Source organism: Tiliqua scincoides, chromosome 1, assembly GCF_035046505.1.
Source record: "Tiliqua scincoides isolate rTilSci1 chromosome 1, rTilSci1.hap2, whole genome shotgun sequence".
Taxonomy (NCBI): Eukaryota; Metazoa; Chordata; class Lepidosauria; order Squamata; family Scincidae; genus Tiliqua; species Tiliqua scincoides.
The window spans coordinates 124,989,874-125,002,826 of record NC_089821.1 but is presented as its reverse complement, the minus strand read 5'-3'; the positions used below and the strand labels follow the sequence as shown (position 1 = coordinate 125,002,826).

Below are 12,953 nucleotides of genomic sequence, written 5' to 3'. Positions count from 1 at the left end.
CGTATTCTCTTCCTTGCTTCAATTATAAACACAAATCCAGTTCTTGCAATGTCTTTTAAAATCCTCTAGATGTCACTAGATGTCACTGGTGCTCTGTTTTATTTATATTTCTCTTATCTTGTTTAGACTTGTAACCTTGGCAACGCAGGAATGTCCGACCGCTGGAATGTCAAAACATTCAGCTGTTCCTTCAGGCACTCCCAAACAATAGTAACAAACCAAAGCAATAAATGCTCCAATACACAAACTTTTCAAGGACAGTTAATTTGTAATCCACCGAAATTCAAAGTTGTAAAGTTATAATTATATTTTCATATATCCATAGCAAGCTTGGTAAATCTCCTCTACAATTTCTCCTCACACAGCTCCTCACATAAACAGCTGGGGAGAGAACCTTCCCCCCTCCTCCTCTTCTCACGACAAGAAAACAAATCAGGCAATCAAATTACTCAGTCCACGCCAGGCATGCGCAAACAGAATAACACTTACTTAAGTCTTTCAATGTCTTTCTCTGCAGGGGCCTCCAGCTTGATTCAAAATGAATTCTTCACCATTGCTGCCAAGACAGCATAAAGCCCCCTGGCCGGGCTTTATCTCCTCAGGAATCGTGCCATCACATAGAGGAGTTTGTTTCTCCTGACAAACAATCCTCGGATCTCCTTGGATCCACAGTTTTTGGGAATAACAGAGTGCCTTTCAAAAGCCCAAGAAAGGCACGTCTGTTCGGCTGCTGGCTGGCCCCTCCCCCCACTTGGCTCATGTACTTTTCCATTGGCTCTGTTTCCCCTTACAGCCAATGGAAAATACTGTATGTTAACTTATATGAGAGATCCTATGTTTATATTCTGGTTTATAACAGGTTTTATATTGCAGGGTGGGAGACATCCTGATTGTGGCACTACCTTCTAGGAGTACTGAAGGTACCCAAGGAGTAGCCGCCTTGGGTCCCTTCAGGGAGAAAGGCGGGGTAAAAATAAAGTATAATAATAATAATAATAATAATAATAATAATAATAATAATAATAATAATAATAATAATAATAATGAAGGAGTGAGAAGTATCATTTGAAGGTTCAATTGGATAGCAAATGTTGCAGGTAGACTAAGATGTACCTCTGGGGTAAAAGAAGGGGCTGAAGAAGCAAGAAGGAGAAGTTGCAATGTGTGCAATAGCAAGGATGAGAAAGAGAGTCAGTGAGCCAAAAGTCTCCACCTTCAAGTGCCTTGAGAACAGGCAAAAACCAACGAGAAACCAAGCATCGTATAGTTATCCTGAACTGCTTTACAGTTTTTTTTTAAAAAAGCAATACATATCCACTTGCATCTCTGGTTCTCATCTTCCAGTAGTTTTGAGGCTTGAGAAAAACAATACAATCTTTGAATCAAAGGGAGTTACTCGAGCAAATTGTGAGTCTCCTGCAGCACAAACCATTTTTCTGTTTTTTGTTTGTAAAGTGCCTAGCAAAACTTCACTGAGCTTCACACACACATTTTTAAAATTGTATCTGATGAAGCCCTGGCACCTTCAGATCATGAGCTGGGAAATAAACCCCATGATTTTTCCACAGATACATGAGCTGAGTCACACATACATATTCATTACTTGATGAATGGACCATCAAGTGACTATTTGCATGTATGAATACAAGTGCCAAAGTCAGAACCGTCATATTGCCACACACAGTGCTCTTCAACAGAGTCAGTTCACGCATTCATATGCTTGCTGTCAAGGGTAGTGTACATGGGTAGAGAAATTCAGTGGTATAGGTGCATGTGTGAACCAGCTTCTTACCATGGGAAGTGGGGAAAGTGGAAGGGAGAAGCCAAGATGCCACAGAGTCAACAATACTCGCCGTTCCCTTGATAATTGTTTATCAATTTCCAGATGTGCTCTCTAACCACTTATTGGTTGACAAGTAGGCTTGCAGCTGCTCAGAAAACTGCTGTTTCTCCCAAAAGAAGAGGCAAAGCAGCTGGCCCACAAGTGATGCTCAGGGATGGCACACAAGCAAGACTAATTTCTAGCCAATGTTTCCCAGAATGAATACAGGGCAATGGTGCTACACCTTCAATAGATGCACCAAAATAAAATTTGGGCAGATGCAGCTGTCTCCTGTTATAGCGTTATAGTGGCAGAGGAAGGGCCATTGGCAAATATTCTCTCTAGCAAGCAAGAGTGCAGTAGTCTCATATCCTAAAAACTGCAGTAATCTCATATCCCAATTTTAATGCTCTGGGGCCAAAATATACCAAAGGAGCCATGTGAGCTCCCAAAGTACTAATCGTAAGCCCCCCAATGGAGAGATGGAAAACTATGGTTAGAACACATCACATTATCACTAGGTGAGCTGCCATCTCGGCACATGCTGGTGTGGGGGGAAGAAGGGCAACAACCCACAAAGGACTCTCAGGCTACAACCAGAGATGAGTTTTTTTTTAAAAAAAAAACAACACCAGAGTTGTATGACCTTGAGTGGAAACAAAACTAAACTCAGAATTTGTGTTGTCTGGGCTTTCTCCAAGAGGCATGCAGAGAACGCTGGGACACTGCTAATTGCGGAGGGGGAGACAGCGTAGATTTGCATGAATCAAACTGTCCCATCCCCTCTGGACAGTTGGGTTCCTCCTGGGAACAGTGCACTCCTGGCAGCCAGCTAGTACAGCTGGCAGCAATGGCCTCTGATCACCTGCCACTAGCCAAGGTAAGCAGGTGGGCAGCAGGAAGCTGTAAAGCACTGGTTCCCAACCTGTGTTCCGTAGACCACAGGTGGTCCACAGGACCCTGAGAAGTGGTCCATGAGGTCTCAGTAAAAATCACTTCCAATGTCTCAATGAGCAAGCAATCTCCCATGAACCACCAATGAGGGCAGAGAATGGACTGCCCACAGCCATAACCACTGAAGTGTCAGCTGTGGCTTGGGTGGTCCATTCTCCGTCCTCTCTGATAGTCTGTGGGGGAATGTTGGGGACAGACCACCAGAGTGGGCAGAGACCAGACCCCCCCCACACACACACAGCTACATATGGTCCATGATGATTCCAATTTTTGCCCCGGTGGTCCACAGGTTCCTAAAGGTTGGGAACCACTACTGTAAAGTTGGTGATGGAGGCTTCCCAGAGGCAAGATAGAAAAAAGAAGCCGTAGGAAGGAAGAATAAGTCATGGGGGGGGGGGATACTGTGTACATATATGTGCACAGAGCCTAAATGCATCATGTACTCAAAAGCCCATATCAATCTGACACCAACTCTGCTTTGATGTGGTTTATACCTTGAGCAACTTATCAACCATCATCTGTACCTGCGGAAGTGATTCAATGTGCTTCTGAGTTTCAGAGATAGGATGATGGTATAGGAAGCAGGCATTACCTGCCCCTGCATCATCTGAAGATGAAATTGATGGGTTGCTGTAATGTCTACATGAATCAAATTAAAGCCTTGTAGATGCGGAGAGACCAAATAATCAAGGCCCACCACAGAGCTAATTGCCAAAATGGCTTGCCTGAGCCAAACCGTTCCAGTAAGTCATACTTTTTTATACAGTTAATGGAAGGAGAGTGATCAGCACCAAAGGAAAGGCAGCACCTGAATCAACGGAAGAAGAATCTCTCTGATACTGAACCATCTGAAGAAAGAATTTTGCAGAAAGTTCTGATCAATACTTTCAGGATCAAAAGCATATATTCCCTGGTTCTTTGATTTTAAAAGGCATTCCTTAGTAAGGAGACCACAGATAAACTACTGATGAACTGGCATCAAAAGTTCAAAAGGGCAACCTCAAGGCCTGAGGGCAAATCAGTTCCAGTAGCTCTGCCTGCTGCTGTTTCTGTGGCTACTGCTTCATTTAGAGATTTATGGGACATCTGGAATCAACAGAGCCAGAGCAGCAGGAATGTTCAACTAAGTGTTACTTTGCAAACAGCAGCACAACATAAGCACCTTGTTAAATCACGGACTGATCTTCCCAAACAACCATCTGGGAAGGCAAACAAATCATCTGGCTAACATGAATGGCTTTCGGCTAGCTTATCTTTTTCTCTCTAGCCTGCTTTTTTGGTGGGGGGGGGGGGAGGGTGTGCCCTAGGAAATATTTAACACACCGGAAACTTGGAATCCCACTGCCCAGATTGTGATGTAGTGTGATGGCTTATCTCTTAAGATCACACTATCTAAACCTGGTCACTCTGTGAAACAACTATTTCCTAAGGAAGGCAGCCAAGAAGGATGGTCTTGGCAGCCCAGATGGGATCATCTCCAGCAGAGCACATTATGCAGGGTGCATTCAAATCATTTGCCCAATATCTCAGTGTTAGGTGTTTCTTCTTCACTGGAGACTGGAAAGTGTTCCACCAAAGATAGTTCTATATTAACATTTGTTAATCAGCATATCTTCTTCAGAAGCAATAACTCTTCCAAGTTTTGTTATAGAGCTAACTCCTCTTAGGCTTGCAAAAAAGCTTCACATCTCACCAGAATCTGCTTCATTTTGGCAAAGAGAACAAATGCTTCCTACTTTATAGTCATCATCTCCAACTGCTGTCTGCAGAGATTTGCCCTGAGTTTCTCTGATTTCTTGAAATCACATTCAAAACTAATTCTTTGAAGTGAAAATTGGCCTGCCTTTAGTTCCTCTGTTCAACAAAGAAAATGGGCTAAAGTCTATGACATTTGGGTTCAGTTTCCCATTAGGGCCAGGACGCTTCCATGGCTTAAAGTGAAATCTTTGGGAGCACTTTCATTCAGGTCCCAAAATGACCTAGAGCTTTCTTGCTCAATTTAGGTGCATATGTAACTATTTTTGTTGCAGAGATGGAAGGTGGAAGGAAGCTGTTTTAAAGCTATTTTAAAAGGTACCACCCAGCTATGGTAGAGTTTACATTCATCTTACAGATACAAGATTTATTTAATTAAAATATTTATATCCTGCCTTTTCCCATCCCATGAAGGCATCCAAGGCAGTTTTCAGCATAATTACAAAAACAGGTATTACTACTACTTCTACTACTACAAGCCAATGATCAAAACAAAACAACACACCCAGATCAACACAGCTGAATGAGGGAATCAAACATGATCAGACAAGGCAGAAAAAGATTTTCAAGCAACACTAGAACATACACAGAAAGGGGAGCAATCTGATTTCCAAGGGGTAGGACTTCCATATGTGGGAAACCACCACATACCATCTCCTGCATCATGGCCAACCAAGCTCCTCATAGTGGCAGAATTGTCAGGAGGGCACCTGACCTAAGGGTCCAGCTGACCTAAATGGACGGGTCATTTCATACAAGGGAGATGGCCCTTCAGGTACCCCAGACCCAAGCTGTATTGGGCTTTAAAAGTAATCTCTAGCGCCTCTGAACTGAATTGCACCTAGAAACAGATCTGCAGCCAGTAAAGTTGGTACTTGGACCCCATCACCACATATGCACCAACTGGATGGTCTTCAAGGGCAGCCCCACATAGAACACATTTCAGGAATTCAATCCAAGGCATGGCTAGCCATGGTCAAGTCTGATTATCCACTTACCACTTACACCAGGCAGTGATTCAAGACTGCAACACCTTCCTAGCATTAGATGGAATTGAGCTGGAAGTCATCTGCATACTGGTGACAGGCAACTCCAATCCTCCCAGTGGCCTCTCCCAACAGCTTCATGTAGCTATTAATAACGCATGGAACAAGACAGATGCTGACGCCGTGCCAAAGTGGCACTTAAAATCCTCAGTTCCCTAGACCTTTAAAACGGGAACAACAGATCCACAACTCCTATGTGGATGAAATTCCTAACCGACTTTAAAACCTCTTATGCACCAACAAACAATGGACAAGCACATAGAACCTCTGTAAGAGGCACTTTTTCAAGTGGGTGCTCCTCTTTTTTTTAGCAGGGGGAGAGTAACTGGCCCTTCTCACCCCAGCAGTGTCTTTTCTAGTGGCTGTCTGCTGGTGTTCTTTTGCATCTTTTTAGATTGTGAGCCCTTTTGGGACAGGGAGCCATTAGTTATTTGATTTTTCTCTGTAAACCGCTTTGTGAACTTTTTGTTGAAAAGCGGTATATAAATAGTGTTAATAATAATAATAATAATTGATGGACCAATCCAAGTCCAATGCTTCTAAAAATTTACCTTCTCTGGCTCCATATCAGTTCTCTTACCCTGTAGCACTCTTGTTTTGATAAAGACAAATCAACTAGTAAAAACTATAATATTTATACCAGGTGGGCACTTCTCTCACAGGAAAATCTTTTCAATTCGATTACTTGTTAATTTACTTGCCAAGTCATCACCATTTTATTTTCTAAATAAAACTCCATCTATCAGACAAATCAATGAAGACTTCCAACACTGCAAGCCTGCACAAAATCAAGTCCTTAATCTAATTTGGGGAAGCCAGTAAGATGATCAGGCCCATCGCTTCAATCTCTTTTAATTAAGCCTGATTTTTCTGAACTGCACAGCAACTACAACTCCCACCAAATTTAACTGGAGTTCTGTTACTGTACCTGATTGAATACTTCCAGCAATCAGGCCGCTGGTGTGTAGCATTTATCCTAAATGCAAGAGAGTGTTGTATAGGTTAGCAGACATTGTGCACACTTTTGTACCTCCGTGCAAGTCTACTGGGCCTACACAGGGATGTGCACTGGCCCACGGAGGCCACATTCAGTCTCTGTGCCAATGGGATGCAGTAGGTCCACACCGGACAAGCTGAGCCTGCGAAGGGGTATGGGGGGTGCATGAGGAGGGTGGGCAGCGGGCAGGGAGTGGGGCCAGGACCCAGTAGTTATGCTGGATCCCAGCCCCATTCCCAGGTGGTGCAGAGCTACTCCATTCTGCTTGGATCTGTGCACCTCATCAGGTGGCACAGATCCGAGTAGACTCATTGGGGCCACTGAGGCTCTCCCCAGAGAAAGGGGAATTTTTTCCCCTTGTATTGGGTTCAGCATCAGTCAGCCCCAAACGTGTGCTGGATGTAGCAAAGGCCTCCTGGCCTTGCACAAGTTAGGATTGCGCTGTATGTGTCCACTGAATTCTCCATCTTTTTATACTATGTTGAAAGCAATGGCTAATCAATGATTACTACAGAAACATGAAGCGCTTCTTCACTGTCCACTCTTTTCCAGAGCGGAGAGAAACTGACCTCTTTACAAGATAACCTGGGGAGTGATATGAGATGTAGAGCTAGCTGAGAAAAGATAATCAACATACATGGTGTGTGTCTGGAGGAGGGTATACGAACATAAGGCAGAAAGAGTGCAGGCAGATTCAACTGGAGCACAAGTCATCTCTGACCCTGGTAGCTTTTGGGCGCAATTCTGAGTGCAGCTTAGGCCAGCACAAGTCCCTTGCGCTGGCCCAGGAGGGTCGCAAGTGTGCCGTAAGGCACATTTGCGCCTCCTGAAGAGTCGGCTGGGCCAGTGCAGGGATGCATGCCAGCCCGCGGAGGCTGAATCCAGCCTCCACACCAGCTCTGGCAGGGAGGGTTGCATCGGCCAAGATTGGCTGACACAAGGGTCTGGGGTGAGCGAGGAGGCAGGAGGGAGGCATTCTGGGGCAGGGGGAGAGCAGGCAGAGGGTGGTCCCGGGGGCAGGTGGGTGCGGAGCGCGGTGGCTTACCCAGGGGTAAGGGGAAGACTCTCCCCTTGCCTCCAGTTGAGCCACTTTGGGCCACTATCTTGCGCTGGATACAGCGCAGGACTCCTGGCCTGCCTGTTACAGTGTAAGATAGGATTGCGCTGCATGTCCCTTTGTCACGTAGCCACAGGAAGTCTTGTGCCTAGTTTCTGCTATAATTGTCATGACAAAAACACCAGTCCAGTAAATGGGAGCAGAACTGGAACCTTAATATTTGTTCTCACTGTGTACATCATGTACTAGTATACAATAGACCCTCACCATCTGTGGTCTCAGTATCCATGGATTTGATCATCCATGGTTGAAAGGAGACAGTCTCTGGAGCTCCAGGAGGCCACTTCCATGTCACAACAGACATTTTTAAAAAGTGTTCCCTTTAAAAATGTTTTTAAAAGTGATCCATTCCTTAACGCCAGAAACCATGCCAGCTGCAGGGCAGTCTGGTTCTCCTGGAAATCACTTGGGAAACGCTTCCATGGTTCATTCTGAGGTGCACCAGGGCCAAGAGAGGGGGTCATGAATTTCAGCATGTCCTAGAAGTGACTTCCACGAATGCCAGAGACTGTCCTACAGCCGCCACAATTTGCAGTGATAAGAAATGCTTGTAAAGACATTCTCTCCCTGCCCCTAACCTATCCCCATTCCACCCTAATGGATAACAAAACTGGCCTACCTTGCAAGGTTGTTGTTAGTATTACTTGGATAATGTATGTGAAGGTCTTTGAACCTTCCTTAGTGCTATCAAAATGGTATTATTATTATTATTCTGATATACTTCATTAGTCTCTGCAGAGTTCTGTATGTGTAGGTAAAAATTCGCACAATCTACTATCCCCTGCTATCTTCTGCCTTGGCTGGTTGAAACCATGGATAATTATACTGACTGGCTTCATTGGGATAAGGTTAAGCCTGATTTTACAGAAAGCCACAGTAAGCTCTCTCTCACTGGAGCCAACAGAAGAATCTGTTTGCCTATGGAAAGCATGAGAGAATTCACATGGAAAAAAATGCTTGCAATTCCCTCTGGGGGCATGAGGACTGAAGGATGCATATTCCATTGAGAGAGAGAGCTGTGAGGTTTCACTTTCACCAACAGGGATCACTGAATTTATAAGGGGAGCTTTAGGGGAGATGGCATGGAGATAATCTGTGAAGCTAAGGGCACAAGAAATATTGGGCTAAAAAAGGAAACACAAAGCTGCCTGAAAGACTATCTTGGAAAAAAATGGAATGAAATCAGTGTGTGTCTCGAGGAGTCATCCCCAATGTCAAAGGAAACCTGTAACTGTGTCAGGGCACATGCACAAATGGAACTGAAACTTGAGCAACTAGGTGGATTGACTGCTTCCTACTGCAGGTTTTTCCAGTTGCATACCTTTCCAATGATATTGCTGCACTAATATTATTTTTCTTGCATTTTTGGATGTGAGCATTTGACATGATCCAGTTCTGCCTTTTATTTCTCTGCGATTTAATTTATGTTTTGCACTGTAACTGCTGTAAAGAAGCTGGAGCACTTTCTATATGCCTCCTAGAGGCCCACATGCTTCCTTTCAGGGACCATGGAACACAAAAGGTAGCCACAGACCTTTGCATTTAACATAGGGGGAACTTCAGCACCTCTGAACTACAGCATCTGGGCTACCCTTAGTTGCCTTCCTGTAACCAACAGTACACCGGGGGGGGGGGGGGAAAGCAATGCCAGACCTCTCCAAACGTGAAAGAACATTTTCATTCTTTCTTGCCTGGGGCATAATGCTGATTTTTATGCATAGAAGGGGTGACCAGAAAAGCCTCAGAAGAATGTGAGAGTGTGAATTCAACAATGTCACTATTCTTCTCCCCAGTTAGTATATTACAAGAGAATCATTTTTTTTAAAGATATATTTATCTTTAAAAATATATCCACTAAACATCCACTACATCCACTAAAATTGAGTGTTGGGCGGGTTAGGACAGACAAAAGAAAATATTTCTTTACTCAGCGTGTGGTCGGTCTGTGGAACTCCTTGCCACAGGATGTGGTGCTGGCGTCTACCCTAGACGCCTTTAAAAGGGGATTGGACAAGTTTCTGTAGGAAAAATCCATTATGGGGTACAAGCCATGATGTGTATGCGCAACCTCCTGATTTTAGAAATGGGTTATGTCAGAAAGCCAGATGCAAGGGAGGGCACCAGGATGAGGTCTCTTGTTATCTGGTGTGCTCTCTGGGGCATTTGGTGGGCCGCTGTGAGATACAGGAAGCTGGACTAGATGGGCCTATGGCCTGATCCAGTGGGGCTGTTCTTATGTTCTTATATTGCTTATTTTAATCTGACAAAAAGTGCAAATACTTACAACATAACAGGAAAGCATTCTGCCTTTCAATTCCTAAAGCAAAAGGTCCAACAGAGCATCTTGTTTCCTGCAGATGCTTAATGGCCTAACGGAACTGAAGACTACAAATGTACAGCAAGTGAGAGCTTACAGAATCCTGAAAAGGCACAAAAGAGACAAAGAATTTCCAAGAACTCTTCAAGAGTCCCAAAGCAACATCACAATGATATAACTGTGATCCTTGACCAGGGTTATAGGGATGCCATTAAAACCATCTACCTTGTTCCAAAGTTTATGTCACAATTGCTTTGATGCTGTCTCGAACTTTTCAGTTGTCTTTGGAAGTTCTGTGTCTCTACTATACCTTTGCAGGAGCCTATAACTTCTTACAAACACAAAAACAGCATGGGCTCTGTGCATCACCTGGATAGCAAATAGTAGCAATGTAGCTTGTGAGTCCAGTTTGCTGCTCCCTCAACAAAGCTCCCCCAACCCATTACTCACACATAGAATATCGTGTGATTGTGGCTGAAAAGAGCATGGGAGTATCACACAAAGGCTAAAATGGAGAAGGGGCCCTGTTGGACTGAGTGCACGAATGGGTAATCTGTCAGTGAATAATCTAAAGCAAACTGTTTCTTTACAAAACATACGCAGCAGATATAGACTCTTAAGGAAAAGAGAAGAACAATTAATTATAAGAAGTGTCAGGGGAGAGGAAATGGAATGAAAAATTGAGTCTGAGTTATAAAAATAAGTAATTTTTGCCTACTTGCAGGAGGCTTATTATATTAATTAAACATTATTACAGCAAATGAGTTGGGGAGGGTTACGAAGTCTGAAGCTGCCTCTAAGTGTTCTCTCCTGTTGCCTGAGGCCACAGTCATCCTCAGATATTAATCTTCTAAAGTACTCTAAATGTTGAAGAGATAAACACTTGAAATATGAAAATGTTTCTTCTAACCCTGCTCCACCCTGCAGTCTGTGACCCTGTGCCAGCCCAAGATATTCATGAGACGGCCAGACAGTCTATGCTTCTTTCTATCGCAGACCATTTGGGAAGCCATGTTTGCTTCAGGGTTCAGCAGAGAAAACTGCATGTGGGACTGAGTCAGGTGCATAGGAGCCTAGTATTTCCAAGTGACATTTTGTAGACTATAGGAATAATTCCCATCAACATACATGAAAACATGCACCAACATGTGGACATGATGCATCAGTTATCCATGTAACTTGTTTGCAGAAAATGCTGTCTCCAACAGCCATCTACTGTCCATCATTTCATCTATCAACACACTGCATAGATGACCCAATTCCTTGACACATTTTGACATGTATGAGGTACAGGAATCATTCCCACAAAATACTACACTAGAAAAGACTGTAACAGCATGTTTGCATGGGTTTTTTTTTTCAGGATTCAGATTCAACACACCCGATTCCCCCAAGGCATATGGTATCTGATCCTATCTTCCTAGAAAGCCAATCATGCAGAAACATCGGGGATTGAATGCTAGAGAACAAATTATCTTGCCATGAAAGTGCATTCAGTATTTACAGTCTTGCTGTAAATCAGTGGTTGCCAAATTGTGTTCCTGACGGTTCACTGGAAGAAGCTACTCAATGTGAAGATCAGTGATAGTGGAAACACTTTCCTAAGAAACAGTTTGCCTGGCATTATTGATCAACCCCTGCAATATGAAGCTACTGACATTGGATATTAGAATATATTCTCAATTCACAGGCAACAAGACTGGCCGATGCACCATATGAACTGAGTGTGTATCCCATAGCATGTCCTATAATCGTCTGCACTGTGCAGACATTTGGTGGCAGGTGTTTAGGGGTTGACTGGCAGAAAAATTGAGGTAGAAAGTGTTCCTAAAAGTAGAAAATTTGAAGATCACAGCTACAAACAAAGACATTGTGCTTAGCCAGTTAAAGCCAAATTAATCAGCAACCTCTGTTTATGTTTCATATATGTTTTCCTTTCTCTGATTCTGCCTAGCAGGGGGGCACTATCCTTCCTTTCAAAAGCAACCTTAGATCAGTTAGTCTAGTTATTTCCAGTAAAGAATAGCAATCAGGGAGAAATGAATGGTTAGTCTTCAAAACACTGTCCTATTAGATAAGACCTACTGGAAAGCGGAGGGGAATCAATTGGATTAATGAATGCCCATGCTCTTCAGGGACAGGTATTACAGTGATCAGTGCTAGGGTGCTCAGGTAGCCTCAGGGATCAAATTAAATAGTGTGAAAGATTCCTTTCAAACAACAGTCCCACTTCAAGTAATCCTTGGATTTGTGATGTCAAATCTTAATGCATGTTCTTAGAAAGCAAGCAAATACAAGCAAATGTTTCTTGAAACCAGCAAACCTTTCTAGTCAAACTGAACTATACATTGCATTTAATGTGTAACATGGCTCTGAATGTTAAAAAAAACTTAAACAACAGTAACGTTCTGCGGTGGTAGTCTGATCCCCCAAGGTGTTAGTCCTTTCCCTACCCAAGGTGTTAGCTCTGGTGCACATGGAAGCATCTGTCATGGGGACCACAGCAGGTTTGGGGAAGGGATAATTTTTTTACAGTAACCACAAAAATAAATAATTAAATACTCCTACCCCACTCCATGGTCTTGATCTTGATTGGACACCCTATGGATGCTTAACTATTTTCTTTAATACACAGCCAAATTATGCAATTAATGTAATGTGTGATTTGGTTATCTATCCCACTCAAAGTGTTCATGTTGGAAGAGGAGCACCAACCCACAGTTTGTTGGAAGAGACCTTTAGATGCAAACCTAGGCCATCAACAATGCACAAAGCCTTCCATTGTAAAGACTTTCCTTACTGCATTCACCTCATCCTAAAGGGAATCTCAGTTCTTTTGTTCCAAGCATCACTTCTAGCAGAAGTGTTCAAGAATCAAGAGCAACTCACAGGAGTCTTCTTACATAGGCTTATGAGAGTTCTAATCCCAGAGATAATTGTGCAAC

General features: G+C 43.4%; 1 protein-coding gene across 2 annotated transcripts in view; it reads right to left on the bottom strand.

Moving 5' to 3' along the window:
• Nucleotides 1-12,953, bottom strand: part of NRP2 (neuropilin 2) — a 204,907-nt gene that overhangs the window by 61,243 nt on the left and 130,711 nt on the right. The gene's annotated exons all lie outside the window — the stretch shown is intronic.